This window comes from Spodoptera frugiperda, chromosome 20 (assembly GCF_023101765.2).
Source record: "Spodoptera frugiperda isolate SF20-4 chromosome 20, AGI-APGP_CSIRO_Sfru_2.0, whole genome shotgun sequence".
In the NCBI taxonomy this organism is placed as follows: Eukaryota; Metazoa; Arthropoda; class Insecta; order Lepidoptera; family Noctuidae; genus Spodoptera; species Spodoptera frugiperda.
The window spans coordinates 10,881,139-10,907,716 of NC_064231.1; the positions used below are offsets into that span (position 1 = coordinate 10,881,139).

The 26,578-nt window shown below is 36.2% G+C and overlaps 1 protein-coding gene across 3 annotated transcripts in view; it reads left to right on the forward strand.

Moving 5' to 3' along the window:
* The window catches only part of LOC118280624 (cardioacceleratory peptide receptor), a 150,712-nt gene that overhangs the window by 56,950 nt on the left and 67,184 nt on the right, over window positions 1-26,578 (forward strand). For all 3 annotated transcript variants that reach the window (XM_050701070.1, XM_050701069.1, XM_050701071.1), the window contains one exon: window positions 24,121-24,145. The gene's annotated coding sequence lies outside the window, so the exon portion shown is untranslated. The remainder of the gene's footprint in view (window positions 1-24,120; window positions 24,146-26,578) is intronic.

Consider the following 26,578-nt stretch of genomic DNA (forward strand, 5'->3'; position numbering starts at 1 on the left):
TGACTTGAGAGGTGTCGTTAGATTCGTATTTACTGTGAGAGTGACACTGGATATATAAAAATAATAAAAAAACAAAATGGCGGATTTTTGGCGCCAAATTCGAATATTTCTCACTCTCTAGCCTGAACGACTCGATGGATTTCCGCTTGATAGGGGTTGTTTGATTCGTATTTACTGTGAGAGTGACACTAGATATATTAAAATAAAAAAATAATAAAACTAAAAAAATAAAAAATAAAAAAAGGTAATTTAAAAAACTAAAAAACCCGACTGCGTTTCTTTATAATATTAAAATGAAAAAACCCTAAAACAAGAAAGTCATCGTAAAATTTAAGCAGTCGGGACCCATTCTAGAAAGCCAGCCGTATGTGCTCTCACAAAGTCTTTATATTTAGAATGGGTCCCGACTGCTTAAATTTTACGATGACTTTCTTGTTTTAGAGTTTTTTCATTTTAATATTATAAAGAAACGCAGTCGGGTTTTTTAGTTTTTTAAATTACCTTTTTTTATTTACTTTTTGTTACACAACCAGAGTAGGATTGTCTCCGATATCGTGGATAAGATGCGATTAAAAACATATTGATTAACATGGGTTTAAAAATAAATTGAAATGTATTGATATAAGACACTGTACCTGTACTATACCTGTACCTATAACGCAGGTTCGCCTAGCGCAGGAATACATACATTATGTCAATAAAAGTTATTATTATTATATGCATAGATTAACATGAATATGCATCGCATAAAGAGCTAATAATAATTTGTGGATCACACAAGGTAATGCTCCGAGTGGAAATCGATGTTAAATCCGAAAAGTCCAAGAATACAATATTATTATCCCGATAACCCGATCTGAGTAACAAAAGATCACAATTTAAACTTTTGAAAGATGGAAGATACAAAATCACTGTCTACTAGTCTATTAATAAACAACCAAAACAGATTAAAGGTCTTTACAAAAAACAAAACTACCAAAGTTAGTTTACAACTTTGACCTGCCCAAACAAAACTTTGAGTGAACGACTGAACGAGACCTTTTCACTCTGGAACTCATTTCATTCACGCTTTCACTCCCTAATTACTCTTTAATTAAACGAATGAAAAGGTGGCCATATTTTCAGGGAAGTTCAAATTACTGTGAAAAGTGACACAACGTGCTAATTATGAAAAAAAATTTGACTGAGTTTATTTTTATTTGGGAAGGTTACGAGGTCGCGCTATTTATGGATACTTTAAACTTTTGTATTACGATACGCTTTGTAATCGGATGTTTAAATGTGATGTGAGTTAATTGCTGTTGTATTTATTTTTAATAATATTTTGTGGTATTATATGCATATGAAGAACAAATCCATGGACGGGTCTGAATGAAAAGAGTAAAACTGAAATCAATAAATCCTTATTAATTTAATTAATGTGAAAGTGTGTTTGTTTGGGTTTTTTCACGACATATCTGAGTGTTTTATTGTGTATTTTTTAAATCGGTGCTAGTTCGTATTTTAAATATAGACTATACATATATGAATTATGACAATATACGTAAAATAAGTTGTTGTTTTTTTCTTTAGGAACATGGGCAAAGCCGTAAGTTGAAATCTTAAAGAAATTTTTTGTGGTTACGTTATTTAATTGATAAATTCTATAAAAATCGTAGCTTTCAAATATACAACACGTTGATGAAAGATAATTTTATCAATATAATAATAATCTACTGTCTCTGTCAACATTAAAATATTATTACTTTGAGGATAACGTCGTTTTTTTATATTCTTATACACGAACATTTCTTTATAATAAACTAAAAATAGTAACTACCAAAAATAAAAAAATGATGTCCAAAGAATATTATATTTGATACAGAATGGACTGACATTTTGTCATAAATGTCATTGAGTTATTCATGAACGGTTTATAATTTTAAATGACTAAATTAAATCTGTATAAATAAAAATTGTTCCCCAAAATGTATGGACGCTTATAACTCTGGAAAGGTCGTATTCAATTGGATATTTCCTTTTTTTTGTAATGCATGTTATTGTTAGGATAAAATTTATCTATCTATATTTACATAAAAAAATCAATTGCTGTTCGTTAGTACATATCGTCACGCTTTTTATCCCCGAAGGGGTAGGCAGAGGTGCACATTATGGCACGTAATGCCACTGTAAAATGTACACCCACTTTTTCACAATTTATGTTGTAAGCTCCATATAATTGGTAGTGAACCTATTGCCATATACCGGGTACATTTCCAGACTCCGTGTTACTAGTGAGAATTTTTCGAAATTCCGAAAAAGCCCAGTAATACTTTGCCCGAACCGGGAGTCAAACCCGAGACACCTTGTCTCTTGACACTTGCGACCAACGAGGCTGTTCGTTAGTCTTGCTAAAATACGAGAACGGCTGGACCGATCTAAAAAACTTTGATCTTGAATTATTTGTAGAAGTCCAAAAAAGGTTTAAAAAGTGAGAAAATAATGTTTGAGCCAGTACAAGTTTGCAGAGTCAGATAGTACAAAATAAAATCACTGAGTATGTCAGGGAATGCCACCCGAGTAAAGTCAGATCGTACCGTTAGAATAATACCTAAATAGATGGTTTCGTAATGACAGGTTTAATGCCCTTTGACTCTGTTAGCTTCAGAAACTTCGAGCATTCGTATTCTAACTTAGATATTGAGTTTGAATCGTATCTTATCTATTTGTATTCAGATTTAGGTAGTACTAGAGAGTTTCCTTGGGATAATTGTTGATATTTGTTATTCATAGGCGGTGTGGCTTGGAAATTTTAACCAGTTTCCGAGATAAAGGAGGAACATTATGTAGATTATTGAATCCAAGTTGAATCATAGTATGTTATGTATTTTTAACAAACTTTCAAACAAAAATAATAAAATAAAATCACAATACAACAATTTTACACTCCATTACATGGGACTTGTAACACAAATGGTGAAAAGTGGGTGTAGTACAGTCACGAGCAATAATATATATACATTGTCACATTTTCTAAAATATCTCAAACTCCACCATTCAAAAAGTATGTGTTCTATATTTTTTTCTAAATTATCTACATGTAATACTATATCAAAACTGGGTATACATTGGTTTCATAGTAATATAAACGATACAAAATCACTAAAAAGTTTACACTTAAAATGTAATTTTGAATTATCCATGACAATTTCTATAACATATACACATGAAATGCCAGTTGTATACATATTATAGGAATTGTTATGGATACATTAAAATGATATTGAAAGTGTATACCTACTTTTTTCTGTAATAATTACAGTTTTATAAATAAATAAGGGTTGGTTACTACAATAAAACAAAGGTATACAAAATCAGTCTTGTAATTCGTTACCAAACGGAATGATTATTATTTATTAAGCCAATGAAATATAATAATAATATGCGTATTATGCGTATATGTTTAAACAAAACGTTATTCAAAGTTAAACAAGTCCCGTGATTAACGGACACCCTTTCCTTGTCATTTTGAACAAGTTTCACTAGGGGATCAAACCTGAAATCTCGAAAAAAATCACCTGTCTTATTATACATTTTAGTCGCGATTACATATTTGGTCTCATAGTAAAAGTTATTCATAATGATGAGTGCAATGGCGGGTAAAGAGGGTGTGCGTTAATTAATGGATATGTTGTGTTCTAATTTAAATCACAATTTAAACAAGTAATTCACTCACGTGATCATTGCCAATTTTAAAGATTTGTTATGGTATCGACTCTTAGGGCCATTTTCACCGACAAGATGACCCGAGGAAGCAAATCAGCCGTTTATCGTAAACTGAAACCTAACATTTTCAACGGTAAACATTATATTTGGTATTTATGTTTCTAAAACGATTGATTCCTAATACCAAATTCCCAAATATAATGCTTACTTTTGAGTACTGGTGGTTTTAGTCTATGATAAACAACAGTTTTGCTTCATTGGACGTTCATCGTGTCGGTGAAAATGGGCCTTAAATTAACTAAAATCTTGTGTAGCCCCCTTCAGCGTTTATAACATCTTGCAGCCTTTCCTGCATTGACGAAACCATATTGTAACATACATTATTGCCTCTAAAACTATCCCATATCTCATGGACGTGTCTGACCAAAGCTTCTCTGGTTCTCGCTTGGTTGCTGTCCCACTCTTGGACCATCAGCCCCCACAAATTCTCTATAGGGTTGAGGTCAGGGCTTTTAGGTGGCCACGGCAACGAATTCACGAAATTCCGATTGCGACTGAACCAGGCTTGAGTGAATCGGGAATTATGGACACCTGAATTATCCTGCACAAAATCAATAGGCATCAGTTCAGGAAAGTAAACGTTCAGACTAGGAAGTAAAACTTCGTCTAAAATACTGGTATATTGCTCGCTATTCATTCGTCCACTAATCTCTGCCAATTCACCAGGTCCACTGGCTGACATCCAGCCCCAAACGCCGAAGCTTATCCGGCCACTTCTTCTAGATGGCAATATGTTTCTTTCTAAATAACGAGTGTTATTAGGCCGCCATAAAGATAAACGTCCATCAGCAGATGAAACAAACACTTTTTCATCAGAAAAAATGGCTCTGCTGAAGTCGTAGTTTAGGTATTCTCGAGCAAATTGTAGTCTCTGTTCCTTGTGTCGTGCAGATAATAGTGGTTTTCGCGCCGGAACTCTGTGACGTAGGCCAGCTGTGCGTAGGCGACGTCGAATTGTCGAAGTTGATACGCAATGCGAAGATGAAATGTCCTGAATTCTCACAAATCCGTTACTGACCACACTGTTGACGATCTGCCTGTCCTGCGCCGCGGAAGTTTTTCGTGGACGACCACTACTTTTAAAACTAACAACGTCGCCGTTATCTTCCCACCGCTTGAGCCACAAATACACGGTTTTTCGCTGAAAAAAAAGGCATCTAAGTAAATTGTTCTAATGGCTGCGCAACGCGTGGCACCCTATACATAGATGAATACATAATTTAAATTTTAAGAGATATTATCACTAGCTTTCGCCAGCGGTATCACTTGCATCTCGTGGGAACTACTTCCCGTACCGGGATAAAAAGCACCCTATAGATATCTTCGATGAATAAGCTAACAAACACATTTTTCAAATTTTTGCAGTAGTTCCTTAAATTAGCGCGTTAACACAAACAAACAAACGCTTCAAATTTATAATGTTAAAATATCGATTTAAACTTTTGTTAATTAAAAATCGTTTAAAACACAACAACAATAAATGCAAACTCACCGTAATTCCCAATTCATTTGCAATGTCTGTTACCGAAAGTCCCTGTTCTTTAAGAACAATAATTTTGTTGTTGTTACTGTTCATTTTAAATTTATATATTACAATTAATATATCTAGCTGTACAGCCTCTTTCACACGGGGGCAGAACAGTACAGAACGTATGATTTACAATGTTGCCGTAAGAATCTAATAGCACAATAGTTTTAGGACGGTACACGGAAATAAAAATAAATCGACGGGCGAGTCGAAGTCACTGGCAAACTGGTTTACTGTAAACATGTTATTGAAATTTCCTTGGGTTCATTATTTTGTAACTAAAACTTAATATTTTTTTTTAGAAATCTGTTGTTAACGTAAATTTGATAAAAATGTGTAGTTAATTTTGATACAATTTAACGTTTACATATTTTTTGGACACAGTTAGCATACTTATTTTTGCGATTTTATGTCACTACATGAATTTAAATTTTAAGGGCATTTCCATGTTATTGCTCGTGACTGTACATTGTATAGCGGTATTACGTGCCGTAATTTGCACCTCTACCTACCCCTTCGGGGATAAAAGGCGTGACGTTGTATAAAATCACAAGACAATTTATTGATAAATAAATACCTATAATAAACGCCCGTCTTAAATTATTTACTCTATGCCCAAACTGACTCATGCAAATAAACATTGCACACAGCCGAAATAGGTACACTGAACCGCGAACAAATAATTGACTGGCCACATATCGAATTGAAAAGAAATAAAAAAAGAAAAATAAAATTCCAGTTGAAAATGGAACCGATGCAACCAATGGAAACCCAGTTTGAAACTGTTCCATATAACTTTATAGTTTTATGTCATATTGAGGACAAAGAGAACAAAGTTTTGTTCGTTTATCGTGTTTGTTATGATATTTTTATATAAGACACGAACTACACAGCTGCTACGCAATTGGTTGTTGGTATTTTTACAATCCTATCATACTAATATTATAAACTATGTAGCTTCTGCCAGCGGCTTTGCACGCGTTCCCGTAAGATAAAAAGTACCCTTTTATCGAAGTCAGCTCATACCCTGTCTGTATAACAAATTTCATCAAATCGGAATAGTAGTTACAGCGTGATTGACGGACAAACACCCAAACATCCAAACAAAAGAACTTTCACATTTATAGTACACGGGCCAAGCAGAAGTTTCTAATAGAGGACAGAAGCTAGTACATACTACACTACACTACATTACACTACACTAGACTATAATATAATATACCTAATTTACAAAAACTGAAAATAACTTTCTCGACAATCTCACAAACATTAGACGAACGAAGCAATTCTCTTATGTACCCAAGTATTTCTTAACGTTCACAAATCGTTGTGTTTGAACAAAATACTCGTACCTAGCTAGTTACTCTTTGTAGGTAGTAAAAGTGAGTTTTACTATTGCGAAGTAATTACGCGGCAAAGGGATTTTTTGGCTCAGAGTGGTTTATGACGTCACGTGGCACTCAAGCTTCGGAAAGCCAGGTGTAAGAGATTTTAGGAAGGAATAAAAATAGGACTAAGGCCTTTGGAAAATGGATTGCTTTCGTGATACTGGTAGATGTAAGAAAATCTCGCAATTAAAATCTATTTCGTAATTTCCTTAACATGTAGGCGGAGTAGGAAAAAGTGTAAGTTTCTAATTGACTTTTAACCAGCGCCGCGTGCAGGATTTCGAAGTACAATGGTGGTCGTGTGCGCCTGACCACCACCTCACTTAAGTTAATGTTTGCTTGATGCACTTCATGAGATCCGCTCTCTAGCCCTGCCCCATGACCTTGGATTAACGAATGATGTGGGCGCAGATAGCTGAACAACACCAAACGCACTACTAACTGAGGGATTACACGTGTCATTATCGATTTTGTTAACGACTTTATATTGTTGCTGGGTTCAAGCAATAAATAAATGATCAGGCGGATCCGTCCTCCACTGTACATACGGATCAATGTTATAACAGATTTGTTGAATGAACGGATCTCCCAATTTTAGTAATGACTGACAGATACGTCAATTATAACCTAAATAATGTTTTAATTTAATTAATCATTTTTATTTAATAATTATGTTTAAAACATACATCGACCTGTCCAGTAAACATGCCAATCACATCACATTTCAAAATAAATGCATTAGTGTACAAACAAAAACAGAGTAACATCGCCCTTATACACGGAATTAATAAAGTCCAAAATATATTCGCAGTAATGGAAAACGAAGATGAATTAAACTCAAAATTAATTGAAAGCGTCTTAGTATATTTATGTAACATATAAAATATGAGGTATAAATCCCTAAGTAAAATGGTTCGTCGAAATGATTTCTCCTTCGCAATCAAAATGATATGAAAGATTAAAATACAGAGAACGTTATTGGTTTTCTAAAATTAAGATCTCTCGCAGAACGTAATTAAGCTTAAGAGAAGATATTCTGTTATCTACTTACTTGCGTAGGTACTTTATGAGTGCGAATTTATCATTTAGGTATTACCTCCCTTTGTCATTTCTTTTAGTGTGAGCTAATTCTCAAGATATGTATTATTAATTCAGATCAAATCAGTAGGTGCTAAAATATTACTTAAAAAGAGGAGTAACGTTGTACATTAAGCTTTATACAAATCCGACATGAATTTTGCTGTGTTCACAAAGCCAATCCCGACTTCGCAATTTGTTTTAAAGAAGGATTTTTAATGTATTATGTTGACGTTGATTTTCAGCGGTTATAAATACAAATACGTGTCTATAGGAAGATAGAACAAACATTTTTGTTTAAGGGGAATAATCATCCAATGACTTCTCACCGAGAGGTGTGTGAGACTCTTACTGTCTAAAAACCACCCCGTTCTTACTCCTGCTTTTCGAGCCGGAGCCTCGGTAACCCACTAGGTAGTCCGCAGTTCCGGAAACATACCATTACATTGCGGATTAAGTAAAGATACAAAAACACGTTTCACAAAATAAAATAAAAATCTATTCAACTAGAAAAACAAACACCGCATATTCAATCTAACTAATCTTACCAATCTAAATACAGCTTGCATTATACAGAGCAGGAATCCCTTCACTATAATCCGGGATCTCGTTTCCCCGACATGCATCGCCCCGCGGCACCGCCTGCGGTTTCGCAATTAATACACGCAGAGCTCCACGTCATTGTGACGTCATATGTTTAAATGGTTATTGTCTGTCTCTGCTCGCCTGGTACTTTTAGAATTAATATGACGTCAGGCAGTTGATGAAGCCTTAGTATTTCGTTATGGATGCTTTATTACCTACTGTTTATTTATTTGACTGTCTACTGTCTAGTCGGTTAACTGATGAGAGACACGAGTCGTAATTTCTACCTTATACGAGTACTTCAAGGTCGGAAAAGTGTTATCATTTTCGGTATAAGGTAATATTGAGTCCAAATTTTGGACATGATGTGTTAACCGCTTGACGACCGGTATATAAGACACAATAGAAAATACATTGTGTCTCGCGTGGATCTGCGTTCCGGTATACAACGGGTTAATTGATATGTCATCAGTGAAGTGTGATTATCACATACCTACGCATGAAATATTCTCGTTTTCAGTCCTTATAACCTGTCGGTTAACTGTCGGTAGCAGTCATTTTTAATCTGCAGTAATCCCTAGTACTATTCTGTACATTATACCTGTTATTATTAAACAATGTTCAAACAATATATTTATATTGTTTTACTAGCTCTACAAACGAACATCTCCTCAACGATCAACAGGCTGTACGTACCTAGACTAAGTGAATGAGAATGAGTGTGAGTGAGTGAGTGAGTGAGTCAATTTTTGGAAATTAAAAGCACACGAGCGCTGCCCTTGACATTGATTGATAAAGGTTAAGGAGTGAACACTCATTTTTCTCTCTTCAATAATTCAGGCAATGATGTTTATTGTTTTTCATTGAAGAATTTTTTTTATTACCCCGCTTGGTTTTCTTTTGTTTGTTTTTTTAATAATTCAATAGGGCAATGTTAGCTGCTAACTTGCCTGGTGGTAATATTTTGTTTATTTATTTACTAGCTAAAAACGTATCTACATTAAATATTTAAAGGCGGGTCCAGACATGTATCATTTGCCCGATCCGATCACCGTATCCGATCACCGTATCCGTATCTGCGTTTGTATCAAGCCCCGTATCAAGTTTTGGACGCCTCCGATTTGCTCCGTATCCGTATCTTCACAATAGTCATGATCGCGTATCAAATTGCTTAGTTCAGTTTCTGCTCTCGATCAAACATGTCGTCGCAGTTGGTTGAAGTGTACGAGAATTTAGCAATTTCATGTGCCTGTTTTATTGTCATTCACAATATTCTAACTTCAAAACCAAAACAGAGACGATGGTGGCAAACGGAATTATTTAGAAACAGATACAGACTTGGAGGAAGAGCTTTGATGAGAGACCTAATGACGCGTCCAGACTGACCCACGTCCGTATCTGTATCACCTTTGATGATCGGACAAAAATCGACATGACATGGGACGGGCCGTATCATAACAGCGTATCGAGATCGCGTATCATGATACGCGTATCATTCCCCGTCCACATATGCGATCATGACACGCGTCGACGATACGGATACGGTGATCGGATCGGGCAAATGATACATGTCTGGACCCGCCTTAACACAATCAAGCATTCAATGATAGGTAACCGCGGATCGCAATTTATCGAGTTATTAGAATTAAAAATAATTATACATGTCACTTCAACAATAAATACTTCAAACCATAGGTACTATAGTTCCACGATGTTTCGTTTGTGTATACTAGAGTAATACGTTATCAGGATTTATCTCTTGCATTTACTTGTTCCCTCTATTAAATGCTCATGGGATGATTAACATCGACACGCAATCGTTAAAACAATGTAATGCGTCCATCAAGCTAATGTATTACATTTTATTGGCTAGCAAGGACAGTAAGATGTGAAGTGACGGTAAAGTAGAATACATTATTGGTCCATCTCTACTCTACTCGCGGAATACTAAGAAACCTATTAAAAGAGACTGGGTAATAAGCAGTGGTTTTTTGATAAACCTGAACCTTTTAAACAGCAATCTCTAATACAGTCAGGAAATTATGACGAAATGTGGAGGAGAATTTATTTTATTTTTGCTTTGTCCATATAATGACGAACTTGATATTTACATACGATAAGGATTGGATGCAGAAAGCTCTGCACAGAGAGAAGTCGAAGGTGGATATAGGCCTTTGCCCTGCAGTGGGACGACCATGGCTAAAAATACAAAAATAAATAAAACATAATGTGAAAAGTAGCATTTTCCTTTACAAGATTTTTGCAAAATGATTTCTCTGAAAACGGTTTTTACCTCATGATCCGCCTGTCACACTCATTTCTCAGTAATCCGCGCTCTAAAAAACTGTCTCAGTGAATACTATGCAGTATATTTTTAGTTTCATGTGTCATTAACCCCAAAGTATTGTGTCTCTGTGTTTGTATTTACATATATACGATTTTGTATCGTCTGCAGTTTTAGAATAGCTTACATATTTGTCTGTCTCGTCCCTACACAGTAAGAAGGAATATGCTTTTGTGGAGAGTGCAATAAAAATTTGCATTCGTTTTAATTTTTAGTGTTAGTACAAAGAGTGTTGCTTTGTGTAAATGTTTATGTAAATAGAGAGAATTAGAGTTCGCACTATTTCTCTCTCTACTTACCTACAGAAAAGACGACTTTTATCTGTGGATTTTGTTCGAAAATTACATATAACCACTCTATATGATATAAATTTTTATACGTCTTGACATTCACCAAAAAAAAACACTCAAAAAGATCAGACACACATCAATTGTAAAGAAAAGATAATGCTTTTACGCCAATTGCTCATATCATAACTAGAAATAAATCATCACAAAACTTTCACAAGAACAAAAAAGAAGTGAAGTGAGTGAGATACGAAAATGGGTACTGAACTTACCTAATCCAAAAAGTTTAATCCGTCGTCACAGCCCCTTAAGATAGAAAACTTGTTAACAGAGAACTTGTTGAAATAAATATGTCTTATAAACGTTGAGACTCAACAATTACGAACAAGAATAAATAAACAAGGATTACTTGTAGCAAGTCTTCATCACAATTAATCTTACGAATGGAGTCAAAACTTTTCTTTCATTTTGAACAGTACTTTTGGCTTAGTACGAGTTTGTTTCACGTTTAACATGTTTTAAATGAGAGCGCGTTCGGTACTCCGATTGGCCGGTGCGAATGAACCAACCAATCAGCGCGCCGAACGTTTTCGTTTAACGTAAAGCAAACTCGTACTAAGGGTACAGACGAAATTAAACATTAAACTGCGTCAAGTATGGCGTCAAGCTAAATCCAAAATTAGTTGCTGTTTTCATTTGTTTATGTTTAAAGTGCTTTATAGGAAGAGGTCTGGTTCGATTGTTGATTTGCATTAAGTCTTATACTAAGAGGTTTTATTTGAATTCACCTGAAATTGTGGGATTACATAAAAACTTATGATGTAGCTGTCGATCGAAAATTGATCTTATTCGAATAAAGACGGAATGTTCTACGTATTAATAAAAAATGTATGCTCATAATACCCCTTTATATTATCTTCACTTTTTACATTAAAGGCAATATTGCAATAGGATTGCATTCTTATATTGGGCACACCTAATATAAACTCTACATTGAGTTCCAAATTGAAAACTAAACAATAAAATTCTTCTTAATATTTTGGGATCCGAACCCAAACCTTCATTCACAATTTTGCAATTGTTATGGCCGCAATTTTGTCACTAAATAAGTGCTCTCTTGACCTCTCATTCCATGAACTCTTTTCTGCAAACATAATCTTATGGCAATAAATACCGTGGGCCTTTCTTTCCAATTCCCTACACGCGTCCATGGGCTCGTTAACCCGCTTATCAGAAAGGGTAACAGCCTTTTCGAGTACTTTGTTTACTACTGTACAGCCATGGCATTGATCAGAGTGGTAATTAACCCTGATTTCCGAACAAAGGGATGTGGGGTTACATTAAGGCCCATATTAATTCTATTAGCCAGACGATTAACGACACTCTTCCACGTTACTTTATGGTAGGGATTTTATCGTGGTTTTTGGCTCTTTAAGTTGGATTTGCACTGGCTATATTTCCTAATTGGCTGCTTTACCGTTTCTGCTCAAGTGGTAAGTGCGACTGATGAGCAAGTAGACTCTGTTAGATTCCGAATGTCATAATTTTCAGATAGAAGTGGATCGGGTTAATTACAGTATAATTAACTTCAGTAACTTGAGATTATTGCGTAGTAAAATAATGTGTCTTCTATAAATACATTTATCTATCTTTCTTCTATGATATTCTCGTTTTCCATACATAGCTAACTAGGAACTTTTAACAAGTCCACAATAAAAATCGAATTTACATAAACATTGCTGACTATTTAAGATATGTTTGAAGATTCAAACCATTTTACTTCCATCTAGTATAATTTTCCTTCAGCGAATTCAAGGTCGCCCTAACCGCAACTGGAAGCTCATGTCTCAGAAAAGACGACATAATTTCATATAGAAACGGTATCATGGGTATCTCAAGTAAAAGGCCTCAAATTTTGTGGCCAGGCTTAGACAGGCCAAGTTAATTACGTGGAATGGCTTAGGACCTCAAACCTTTTTACGTAAGGAAGAGATTAAGAAACTCATCTCCGTTTTTCTGGACAATATAAAATGTCTACTAAAGATATGGGTTGGCTTTGGACGCGTGGATCCTGCGGTCAGGAAATGCCCTAATTTGTGGTCGCCTTGACTGTTTTTCGAACGCCTTATTTGAAGTGAACGTTTTTTATTTGGTATTTACAGAGGGTATTTATGTGAAAGACGAGAGAAATGAAATTGCGTTGTGACACATACAAGCGTACATCTATTTAAAATTGAAAGAACTATTTTGATCTTTGAAATTGATGCGCGTTGCAATGTGACTAATATATGTTTTTTTTTTAGGGGGCAAATCATCTAATGACTTCTCCCGCTTTGGGTGAGGCGGGAGGGAATGTCAGATTCTTACTGACAAAAAACCACCCTGTGTCTTCTCCTGCTTTGAGTCGGAGCCCTGGTAATCATATGCTGTGTGCATCTCTGATACTTCTTTAAGAACATTTTATTTTAGTACGTTTTCAACGACTCGGAAACGCCTAAGTAGACATTTAGCTCTCATAAAACTCAACCCAGAGTATCAAGAAGTAATAAAACGATGTTCAGAATAGAAACATCACCCATTAGATTTGATATTCCATAAAAATGTGATATTTTAATGTTAATATGCAATGTTAAGCACATCTGTAAAAATCATCTGACATCCTTATCACGGAAAAACAAATAAAGTTCAACCATTTTATTTACCGTTTAACATTTTATGGTATCGTAAAATTATAAATACATTTTCAAATAAAATCTTCATGCACGGTCTCTAGTAGTTTTCTAGTTTTCTATTGGTTGATTTCCCTTGGTAGATTGTGATTGTTGACAGGTGAATCCTATGTGCCTGGGGAAAATAAATCGAGAAAAAGAAAGCCGCCATTTTGAAATATAGAATATTTTATTGACACTTCAATGAATCTTATTTTCGTTGATGTTTTTCGAAATATTACTTGATTCTCAAAAGGCTCTGAATGGTTATTTTTAGATATTAATAGTTTAAAAAGAAATTTCGGACATTCAATATTTTGTGAAGCTCTGTTTGTTTTTTTATTATACGGTTCTTTTGTTGTGTTTGTCAATATATTGATCGAATGATGTTCTAAATTGTGTCATGGACGCAAAGAATTAATAAGGTACATTCATTTATTAAAATTTAATATTAATATACTACTACTTTTTTCATCAAATTTGTTTATATTATTAAAACGAGATATTTATCTGAAAAACAGCTGCTAAATATGAAATGGCTGATTACACAGCTCGTAGACTGTTGATTGACATAATTTATTGTGACATTTTGTAAATTATAACGATAGCAGAGTTTAATGGACCATGAATGACCAACAAAATTATTATTTCCTTCCTGCAATAAACCTATATATAAACCAGGCATTTTATAGTTTTGATTAGGCATTAAATATTTTTGCAACACATTCTATGTACGGAAATAACGTTTCGTTTTACTGGCTGCTAATAGAACAAGATATCACGTTGAAACTACTGAAAGAATTTTAATGAAATTTGGTATTCAGACAGGATATACACTGATTTGTGTGATAGCATACTTTTTATCCCACCAAACCGCTGGCAGAAGCTGGTTTAGACATTAGATTCATACAAAATGTGTTAAAATTTTATCTCTAGTAAGCAAGTTTATTTATTGACCAGATTGGCGATATATTAAAGAAGGGCCAAATTAAAAGTACCCTTAACCGACGAGCATGCATGAAAAGAATAGCGTGACAATTGGCGTTCCATTGTCTCTGCTTACCCCCATGGGAGACAGGCGTGAGGTTATGTATACATATGTGTATAGCCGTAAGAGACAATCACAACAAGATTAATCAAAACTCAACTTCATAAAGTTTTTGAGATCACCCAAAACTAAGTTTCTGTAAGATGTATTGTTTATAAGTTTATTAATACATATTACATTTTACAATATACTCTGGTTAGTTTGAAAATTGCATCGTGGTTCGGTTATAAATAGTTGGCATCATAAATTATCTTAAGGACTGCGGTAACAGAGCCCCTGGGGTACAACAAATCGTAAGATTATTTCAAGCTTCGGAACTTTGTGGTGCTTGCTTGGACTTAGTAGCACGATATTACATACATACGTGTAGATATCGTTTGTTTTTGAGCATTATTTTCTTTTATTATAACTTTCGTGAGACAAACTTTTTTTAAACATTGCCCCACAATAGGATTTTCTCCTGTGTCGTGGGTGCGTTTACAAACATACAAGTTCACATGCACATGACACCCAGACCCGAAACAACAATTTGTAGATCACACAAAGAGTTGCTCCGTGCGGGAATCGAACCCGCTACACGTTGCGCGGCAGTCAGTGGCCCAGCCACCGCACCAACCATGCAGTCTAAATTAATTATTCGGTTTACACACGTAACTGTTTGACGAGGAACTCGACTAGTTTCAAGACGCAGCTCCGAATCAGTTTAAAGAGCGTTTACTGATTGCCAAGATTGATAATTATGTCAAGCATATAAATAAATAAATACATCTTTTTCAACTAAATAACGTTGCAACCGCTTCGTTCGTTAAAACTTCATTCGTTTCAGACGTTAAAGTATTGGCATATAACTCACAGTTGTAGCTATTTGTTACTCTACTAGCCTCTGCCTAGACAGGAATCTAGATCAGTCTGAATTAAAGTAGTTGAGTCTCAATTTATGACTATATTTTTATTCATGCTGTACAGTTAAGCATTGATTTGTGATCGTTTTATGCGATTCGTAATTTTGTTCTTTATGTGTTTGAGATTAATGTTCTTTTTGCAATGTTAGTTGTTTAATGCCTGTAGGAAGTATGATAGGTACAAAAAATTAGGATATATGTTTAGAAATGTCTCGGGAGTTTGTAGGAGTAAAATAATTATATGCAGTTGAGTGCAGTTTGTAGAACCCAGAAGGAGATTTGTATTTTTTTAAGCGTTGCCTCATACTAGGATTTTCTCCTGTGTTGTGGGTGCGTTTACAAAAATACAATTTCACATACACATGATACCCAGACGCGAAACAGCAATTTGTGTCAACAATCACACAAAGAGTAGCTCCAGGCGGGAATCGAATCCATTACACGTAGCGCGGCATTGCTTTTATTGGCACTGGTTCCTATTCCTTTACACGGGAATATAATTATTAACTCTGTTTCATGTTAAATAATACGGAAAATGACATTATTTTTTATGTAAGGTATTTCTTAATATTTTTATTATTGTATAATGTGGGTAAGCGCTTTATTTTAATAAACCAGTCAGTTTCCCAGCCCGGTGTTTGATTGACGTCCCATTTGGCGACGAGTATTACGAACCTATTTAGTTTCTATTACGCGTGTGATTTTGCTCAAGATGCCAATCGGGAAGTTGGAACCATTTAATCTAAGTTCTAAACAATGGCCTGCATACATACGTCGGGTGAATCAGTATATTTTGCTAAATGATGTCAAAGATAACCTCAAAGTGCCCATGCTCATTACGGTCGTAGGTGAACCCACATATTCTCTGATGTGTGACCTATGTTCCCCTGGCTTCCCGGAGGATAAAAGTTACGATGAATTGGTGAAGTTGGTTGCCGATCACTTGGAACCGCAGCGGTCAGAGATCGCAGAACGCCACGTGTTTAGGCTGCGGCGGCAACGTGACGGAGAATCCATGATGGAGTATCTACAAGATTTAAAACATTTAGCTACAACATGTAACTTCGGTATAATGCTGGAAGAAAACCTTCGAGATCAATTTGTATCGGGACTTGCAAATAGTGCAATGCGTTCGCGAATATTTGCTGAGAAAAACATCAAATACAAAGAGGCGGTGGAGCTGGCTCTGGCTTTAGAGGCCGCAGAGAGGCACGCGGAGGTGAGCGCGGCGACGACTGCCGCAGTAACGACCTCAGGTGCAGGCGGCGACGCGGGCGAAGGCCTACATAGGACCGGCACAGGACGACTACATACGAGCGGCGCGGGCACACGCCGGCCGGGGCGCAACCCAGGCCCGAGGGCGGACGGTACGGCGTCGAGGGGGGGCACCCCTGCGGAAACTCCACAGTGCTGGCGGTGTGGAAAGTCACATCGGCCAGAAAGGTGCCGTTATATTAATTACAACTGTGATGAATGTAACCAACGCGGACATTTAAAGGTGATGTGCAAAACAGTGCGTGTGCGTGGTAGTGGTCGGTCCAGTAGGCAAAACTTCGTAAGTGACGATGACACGGAAGACGAGGATTTGTTTAGCATCGAACTGGCGTCTAAAGGTAACAAACCTTATTTTATTAATGTGAACATTGACAGTTATATAATTAAATGTGAAGTGGATACGGGAAGTCGTATTACGGCTATCAGTGAAGATTTTTACAAACAGATGTTTGCAAATAAAACAATCCAATCGGATAATCTTATGTTACGTTGTTACTCGGGTACGCCGATTGACTCACTGGGGTATATTTTAGTTAACGTTAGACTTGGTAATGTTACAGCAAACAATTTGCGTTGTTATGTAATTAAGAACGGTGGGCGACCACTGTTGGGCAGAGATTGGTTAAAGTCACTTGATGTCAAACAAATTAATTTAAACGACATTATTACGGATCCATGTATTAATACGTTAGCTATGGAATTTCCCGAGGTCTTTACTGATAAATTAGGTAAATGTAAAAAGTTACTCCAGTTGCAACTGACCGATAATGAGCCGATATACGTACGAGCCCGGCCCGTACCGTTAGCACTTCGCGCGCGGGTTGAGCGTGAACTCGAGCGACTCGAAGCCGAGGGTACTATCTATCGGGTTGAACACTCTGATTACGGGACACCCATAGTGCCAGTTATTAAGACGAATGGCGACATACGAATTTGTGGTGATTATAAGGTCACCATAAATCGTAAGCTAAAACGTGAATTTTATCCCCTCCCGCGCATCGAAGAGTTGTTTGCTACCCTAAGTGGGGGAAGGGAGTTTTCCAAAATTGACTTAACGCATGCATATCAACAGACAATGCTGACCGACGATTCACAGCAATGTACAGCGATAACTACACATATCGGTACCTTTGTGTATCGCCGTACACCATTTGGGCTATCTTGTGTACCGGAAAAATTCCAAAAGTTAATGGAAGAGACACTGCGTGGGGTACCTTGCACGGTAGTTTTCCTTGACGATATTTGTGTGACGGGGGCATCTAGAGCAGAGCATTTAACTAATCTAAGACTAGTTCTGACTAGGTTGCGAGATATGGGGTTGACTGTAAAACTTAGCAAATGTTGCTTTTTAGAACCGAGCGTTAAATATCTCGGGTTCATTATTGATCAGGGTGGTCTCCGTCCGGACCCAAAGAAGGTGGAGGCTATCGTTAATGCACCTACACCTAGTGATGTCACACAACTACGAAGCTTTTTAGGTTTGCTAAATTATTATGGCAAGTTCATTCCCAAGTTAAGTATTTTATTACATCCACTGCATGAACTTTTAAAAAAAGGTGTCAGTTGGAATTGGAGTAATGAGTGTAATAATGCTTTTATTGAAGCTAAGCGAGTTCTGTCGGGTGAGAAAGTACTTGCACATTATGAAGAAGGTCGGCCTTTAGTGCTATCGGTAGACAGCAGTGCGTATGGCTTGGGCGCAGTGTTGGCGCATCGGTTCCCAGACGGCAGTGAGCGACCGGTCAGCTGTGTGTCACGCACACTTAATAACGCGGAGCGCAATTATAGTCAAATTGACAAGGAGGCGCTGGCAATATTTTATGGCGTTACCCGCCACCATCAGTACCTTTATGGTAGACACTTTGAGTTACGTACGGATCATCAACCATTGAGTTACATTTTCGGAGCTAAAGTGGGTATACCCCAAACAGCGGCCAGCCGCTTGCAACGCTGGGCAGCGCGATTAGCCGCATACGATTTCACTATTAAATATATTAGTTCGAAACAAAACGGCCCGGCTGACGCGTTGTCACGTTTACCGCTAGCACTGGAGCGCCGCGACACCGAGTCAATGAGCTATGTTAATTTAGTGCAACAATGTATGCCGGTGAATTTCCATGATGTAAACAAAGAAACAAATAAAGATGCATTATTGTCTCGAATAATGGGTTATGTAAAATTTGGATGGCCATCCGTATCTAGTTGCGAAGAAGAAAAGCCATATTTTGCGCGAAAGAAAGATATAACTTTAGATTTTGGCTGTTTAATTTATAAATATCGAATTATTATTCCCAAAACATTACAGTTTAAAATTTTAGAGGAAATTCATCAAGGTCATTTGGGTGTTAATAAAATGAAAAACTTATCGCGCAATTATGTTTACTGGCCAAAGTTAGATGATGACCTTGAAAGGTTGTGTCGTTCGTGCGAGCCATGTCGAATGGTGCGCGATGCAGCGCCGCGTGCCGACCTGCATCCGTGGGAATATCCTTTGTTTCCTTGGCAACGTTTACACGCTGATTTTGCGGAATATTTGGGACGAAAATACTTGATTATAATCGATGCGCATTCTAAGTGGATTGAGGCACTTCCTATGGATCGCACGGACGCGCAGTCAACAATCACAGCGTTAATGACCGTTTTTAGCAGGTTTGGGTTACCATCGCAACTCGTTACGGATAATGGACCACCATTTCTTTCTCACGAATTTAAAAATTATTGTATGAACAATTGTATTTCACATGTAACGTCGGCGCCATACAGACCACAGGGTAATGGTGCCGCCGAAAATGCAGTAAAGACTGTAAGAAAGCTATTAAAAGGGCAGTTCATAGTGGCGAAAATGTGTTGCAAGCATTAAATACATTTTTATTTCATTACCGCAATTGTGATCATGCAACTACGGGAGTGCCACCGGCAGTATTGCTAACTGGACGTCGGATGCGCATGCGACTAGATGCGTTACGGCCAGATGTTAAAAAAGTAGTACAGGCTGCGCAGCAACGTCAGATAGCTCATGCGGGAGGCACGCCTCAGCCCACAATTCCAGTTGGAGAAACGGTGCTCGCACGTGACTATACCTCGAGTCCGAGTAAATGGTCTACGGGAATAGTATCGAAAACTTCCGGACCGGTGTCTTACCGCATCGACATGGGAAACGGTGTCGAGTGGCGCAGACATCGGGATCAATTAGTTCCAGTTGGGAATAAGTCGAGACTTTCACTGTCGCGAGCGAGCATCGTTACTCATAAGGGGGAGAATGAGGTGAATGATCATAATGGAGATGATACTTTTGAGGATGCATCAGATGCATCAAATGAGTTGGGGACGGAGGCGGGTGGCGGGCAGCCTATGAGTGCCGCCAGATCTAGACTTAACTCCCCGCCCCCGCCGCCGCCGCCACCGGGGGCTTCGGCAAGAACAATACGTGCGCACGTGCGCGCCGTTAATAAAGATAAAATGTAAACATGTTTATTTTTTTAGTATAGTTAAGAAGTGTTAAGTTTGTGTAACATTATTAAACACATATTGTGGTAGGCAGTAATAACGACTTTAAGATTATTATTGTATCTTCGCGTACTTATGTATTTAAGTTTAACTATTCCTTTAGATTTTAAGGGGGAAAAGTGTAAGGTATTTCTTAATATTTTTATTATTGTATAATGTGGGTAAGCGCTTTATTTTAATAAACCAGTCAGTTTCCCAGCCCGGTGTTTGATTGACGTCCCATTTTCGACTAATCATCTGCTTATTAACTAACAGAGAAAAGGAACATGTGTCTCGCATTAAATGTAACAATATTTACAAAAAAACTATTTCCGCTATCAATCACAAAACACTCTATTTTTTATTTTAAGCTTTGTAAGAATTTATAAAAATGCGTAAATCGCCCTTGACATAGAGACTCTCGTATTTATTAATATCACTCTACTCGTGACAAGAGATTTATCAACTCACATTAAAAACTAAAAAAAATGGCGAGACAGGCGTCGTATCATCCTACCCTAAACCATGGAATAGAATTTCGACTTTATTCTAAAGACGTTAAGGGTTACAGTCTACTGCACAAGTTTGATAGATAGATTAGGTTGACTTGCGTTCGTCCAAACACGACTTCAAAATAGCGCTAACATTGTAAACGGATCATTTAATTTCTTTACGAGCTACACGCACAGATAAATAATAAAAATGGCCGCCAAAAATAAACGTACACGTTCTAAATTCAAATCCCGGTTAGACTGGTCTGAGTTATTGATATTAATCTCTATTGCAATGATAATAATGACAATAATCGATTATTTTTATTTTTTTACGACGAATTTCGAATATTTTGTAAATATTTCTTTTTTTTACGTATTGAATGTGAATGGAAGAATGTTAATTTGAAATTGTGATTTATTTTGAAATTATTTATTTTACCAAAAATTGGTTTATAAATTATTTTTCTGGTAAATCATAGGTAAAAAAATGCTTTTTTTTATTTACTTTAACAGCACATTTATTAGCAAATAGTTTCTTCACTTGATTGTTTTTCCAGAATAAAGCCCAATACAGGGAGATTTTACATCACCGGCCAAATTTCCTAACCTCAACTTTTTTCATTCACCATTTTTAACTGAAACAGGCTTCTCTTGTCACCCACACAGATTATAAAATGAAATGTAATATTCAATAAAAGGCTGCACCTTCAGTGCTTCGCAACAGTAAACCCATAGCTTCAAAAATAAGGTTCTAACAATATCTGTTCAAGACCAAAGGGCAACCTAATAATATAAGTCAGGTAAAAAGGCCAAGTTCAACCAGATACGTATATAATTAGGAACAGCGGTTCAATGACACGGTGGGTAGAACCAAATGGGTTTTAAGATCGCTTGCAGGGAAGTTAGAGAGTTTTCTTTGAAACTATTTGTGATAAACGGAGTTCAAGTATGACGTCTATGGTTTATTCGAAAGGACAGAAGTGCATATTTGAAATGTTTTTCTATTGTCTTGCAACGACTTCGATTTTGCATGAGATTATTGTATATTATGGCATTAAACTTAAAGTACTCTTTAAAATAAGTATTATTGACTATAAAAGTGTAACTAATGTATGACACGGACTCGAGTCTGTGGAAAACAAACTTTAACAAATAAAAAAACATAGAGTCCTGGCTACGAAGAAGTAAACTTTTATTATAATAACAACTAATAAATAAAAAAGTAAAATTAGTATTAGTATATTATCCAGACTGCATACACTTTTGGGAGAAAACGTACATACATTATACTATGTCATAATTTATTACAATTTATAGTTATTCGTATTGAATAGTTACGCAGTAATTGATAGATGAGTATTACATTAAGGTAATTATCATTGATGAAGATGTATCACTGTTTATTTACGTAATATTTATTTATATGAAAATGTGTATTACTGTGTATTTCATACTTGTAAAACTTCACAGAGCTCACCAGTATTTTCATTAGATTCTAGTTATAGGCGAGTGATAGGGTATTGATTAAATTTTAATTCAATAGCAGTACATTCAAATAAATTATTCTAAAAATGCTTTACTACAAATGGTCTTTAGATAAGGATCTGAAGACCTCTGCCATTCGGCAAACGAAACATACTTTAATTTGGCCTATTTCAACAAAAGAAAAAAACATAATATAAAGGTTATAAGTCAATTCAACTACTCACAAAAAACTCCATTAAAACCTCAATAAACTAATCCAAATTGACAATTAAAAAAATAAACATTCCTTTTTCAAACAATAAAACATTTATCCAGCCAGTTGCAGAAAAAAAAGAAAATGTTAAAAAGGTTTACAAAAATAGTTCATTTATCAATCAACAATACCCTTTAGAAATGATAGCGTGAAGAAAAATAGCCAAATGAATGTGTTTTATTGTTGAAAATAGTTTCAATAGTGCCAACGTTAAATTAGAAAACATGACAGATGAACTGGCAGATACATGCGATGGCGCCAAAGCTCCAATAAATTATTGAATTTGACATTAGAATTTGATGTTAAGCGTCTATCTTCGAAGTATGTCGCTTGCATATTCTGTCTATCCTTTGACTAAATGAGGTCAAATTTTAAAAGCTATTGGGGTTACAAAGTACTTATTCCTTTCTTTTATTATCGCCGTATTAAATGCACATAATAAGTGCCCAATTTAGCAAGTCTCTTTTCTAACCCGTGTGCCCGTATCGGTACGTACGGCGCGTCAAGTTCCACGCGCGTCCTAAAGAACCATGAGCACAGAATAATACATGAGACTTCGACAGATAGGACCCAGTAGGGCTGATGCCTGATCCTATGCAAAGAAGAGAGTGGCATTCTTTGCCGGAGTCTGTGTTTCCTGATGGGTATAACCTGGGTGTCTTCAAAGCTCGAGTGAATATAGGTTGCTTATGGGTAGACGTGCTCCTTCCTAGGCCGCATCATCACTTACTATTAGGCGAGACAGCGACCAAACGTCGACCCATCAAACGTTAAAAACTAATCCCTAATGTACCCGCATCACTCTGTCACTACATTGAAACTGAAATTTAGCCTGAAATTCAGGGTTCGTAACATTTTCATACTTAGTATCCAGAGTACAATGAAAAATTCATAACATCTAGAAAAATCCCAGGCGACTCAATTTTTCAATATATGGCACTAATAATTCACAGCCCTGTATCAAACATATTGTGTGTGTAGGACGTTGACCCTTGGAAAAATATAGTAAGAACGAGCCAAGATTTTAAGGTAGAAATTGTGACTACGGTATATTTTAAAGAGGAGGTTTTATTTTCATATTTTTTCTTTTGTTTTCATGTTGCATGCATTCGTCAGATGACGCGTCGTAGATACTATTGTCAAAGGCTGTTTATAGGAAACTATATCACAGTAATATTATAAATCTTTGCTTGTTTGGATGTTTGGTTGTTTGTCCATGAATCACGATGAAACTACTGAACGGATGTACATGTATAGATATACTGATAGGGTATGAGCTGGCTTGGGTGATAGGATACTTTTTATTCTTCGGAAACGCGGGCAGAAGCTAGTACATAACATATCTAAGGCATACACCTTAGGCAATAGTTTCCTAATCATTTTAAGTAGAGAAGGCTCATAACACTGGACTCTCCCAGGTTTTCATAATGTTGAAACAATACAAATTGCCTTTCCAAGTAATTTCCATTAATGTATTCTCTTTTTTTGTTTACAGGTCGATGTATTCCTGTCATCAGTAGGTAAGTACCTAAATCAACAAACCCTAAATCACAATCGATACGTGACTGAAATGAAAATAGATTTTTATATAGCTAATGTAGATACAGAGGATCGAACGAAGTGGTTTAATGAGTCGTTTCTTCTATGTTATTTCTTTATGCGTTTATTCGCCTATGCGTGATTTTCATCTCTATGCGATCACGTTAACGCTAACTACGATTTGAATGGACACGATTGAATAGCTGAAAAATGTCTTGGAGAATAGTTCACGTGAGACATAATAAATTAACTAATAATTACGGTTTAATCACGTACATTAATGGAGAAAAACACGCACGCTGCTCGTGATGAAGAGTCCCTCTGTGAATCAAAACTAGTAGAGATTTTCTCCATTAATGCACATGAGTAAATCGTGATTTTTAGTCAATTTCGAAGTTCACGTAATAAGTTACCGCCAATCTCAAGGTCATTTAATGGTTGCTTTAGCAACTGTTTGAAATGAATGTAATCAAGGAATAGTTTAAGTAATCATTAAATGTCTCTGAATACGGCAATAAGATACAATAGATCATTGTTATACCTACGTAAAAAGAAATGATAAATGAAAATCTTCAAAGATAATACTACTGTAATCAAAATTACTAAGCAATTACGTACTTTATTAACCTTCAAAGCGTAACAATGAACTCTGTTTAGAAATTTTCTTTTTACGTAAGTTGTATTGACTACATAAAATTTTGTATCCAGATCAAAATGACAGGGTCACCTATCTAAAGTAACGATAGGAGAAAAGTGGCCATTTTACACGGCTAACCTTTTGGCTAATATGAGCCTTATGACCTTTATAATAGGCTCTCAAATTTTACAACACTCACATCTGTAACATTTAATCGTGGGTCCCGTTTTTAATATCTTTATTAAAATATGAAAAAATAAATTCGTCATCTAAACTCCTTTGGCACTGGTGTCGTAAAATAACAGCTGTTCTGCAAATATTTTTTTCATATGAAAGGAGAAATTGGCTTGAATAACGCATTGTGTGACTAACACACGTGCGAATTTCAAATTGTGAACTGTTAAATAAAATATTACAGGCATGCGATTGTAACGAGCCAGTGAATTGAAAAACGTCGTGACATTATGACTGGTATTACAAAAATGAGCTCTACAATGTTCGACATAATGGCTACATTTGCTTTACTATATATTTTGCCACCTCGATTTGTTGGTATAATTCGTAGTAATGGTGATAATAATCTCCTATTTAAAATTGAACTTTATTATTGTGTGACAAGTACCTAATATCGATAAAGCACTCTTTTATGTATTGAGGTTGCGCAGATGTTAATATAAAATTAGGCTGTTTATATTCTGATTAATTAGTAATTGTGAATTTTATTAAACATTCACATACTAACCGACTTTTATTTAACCTTACTTGTAAAAAAAGTAAACGTAATACAAATATCCTAGCAGTACCTGAGTAGTCGTGTTTGTGGCCAGTGGCAATAGTATAAACTGAGAGAATAAGTTGTAGGTAAAAGTAAAGGTCTTAAAGGCAAAAAATCTGCAAAAACAATAGAAAAAACTTTGCCGAACAAAAGAAATATACGAAAAATCACACTTGTTCAATATAAGGAGGTGAAACAAATTCGTACCTAGGGATTCAGTTTAGGAAAACTTAAGCGTCGTATCCACTGGGTAACATTTGGCGCACGGTACATTACACAGTATGTTGAAACACAGCTTTTGTTTAACAACGTCTTGTCTTCTTGCACACATTTTCAGTCACCGACTAGATATTTTCGGAGTAATTAGTATAGTTTTCAGTGGCACTTTGTTTGCCTCATTTCTCTAGTCCGGAACATTTGATGCTCACCTGCTTATTGCTCCGTAACAAATGACAAGCTAGTTGTAGAAGCCCGGAGGTTTAAGACGCCCGCTTCTCGTGCATGATATTGCGGGTTCAAAAACGGCAAGTACCAATGTGACTTTTTCCGAGTTAAATGTATTTTCTAAGATTATTTAGACATCACTGACAAACGGTGAAGGAAAACATCGTGAGGAAACCTGGGCTTATGATCTCTGATTATAAGTTTGAAGCAAGTTTGAAGTTGAAAGAAGCAAGCGTGGTGATTAATTCTCAAGCCTTCTCCATGTGAGAAGAGGCTTTGGTCAGTAGTGGCCCTAATAGGCTGATGATGATGATGATGATGATGAAACGACAAGCTACACGTTTGCTAGCAACGTCGCGAAATTTTATAAACCGCAGTCAAACGTGTTGCGCGTAAATTATTGCCTATTGCATACGAAGCTTTAGGTTCAGTGTCAATGACCTTGGAATGGAAAAAAGGTCCAAGTGCTCTCATAGTAATCGTGGGCCCAACGACTCGTCTTAATCAAAGTCCACAAATATACAGAAACAGTTTCGCAGTTTTTCTAGAGAAAATCAT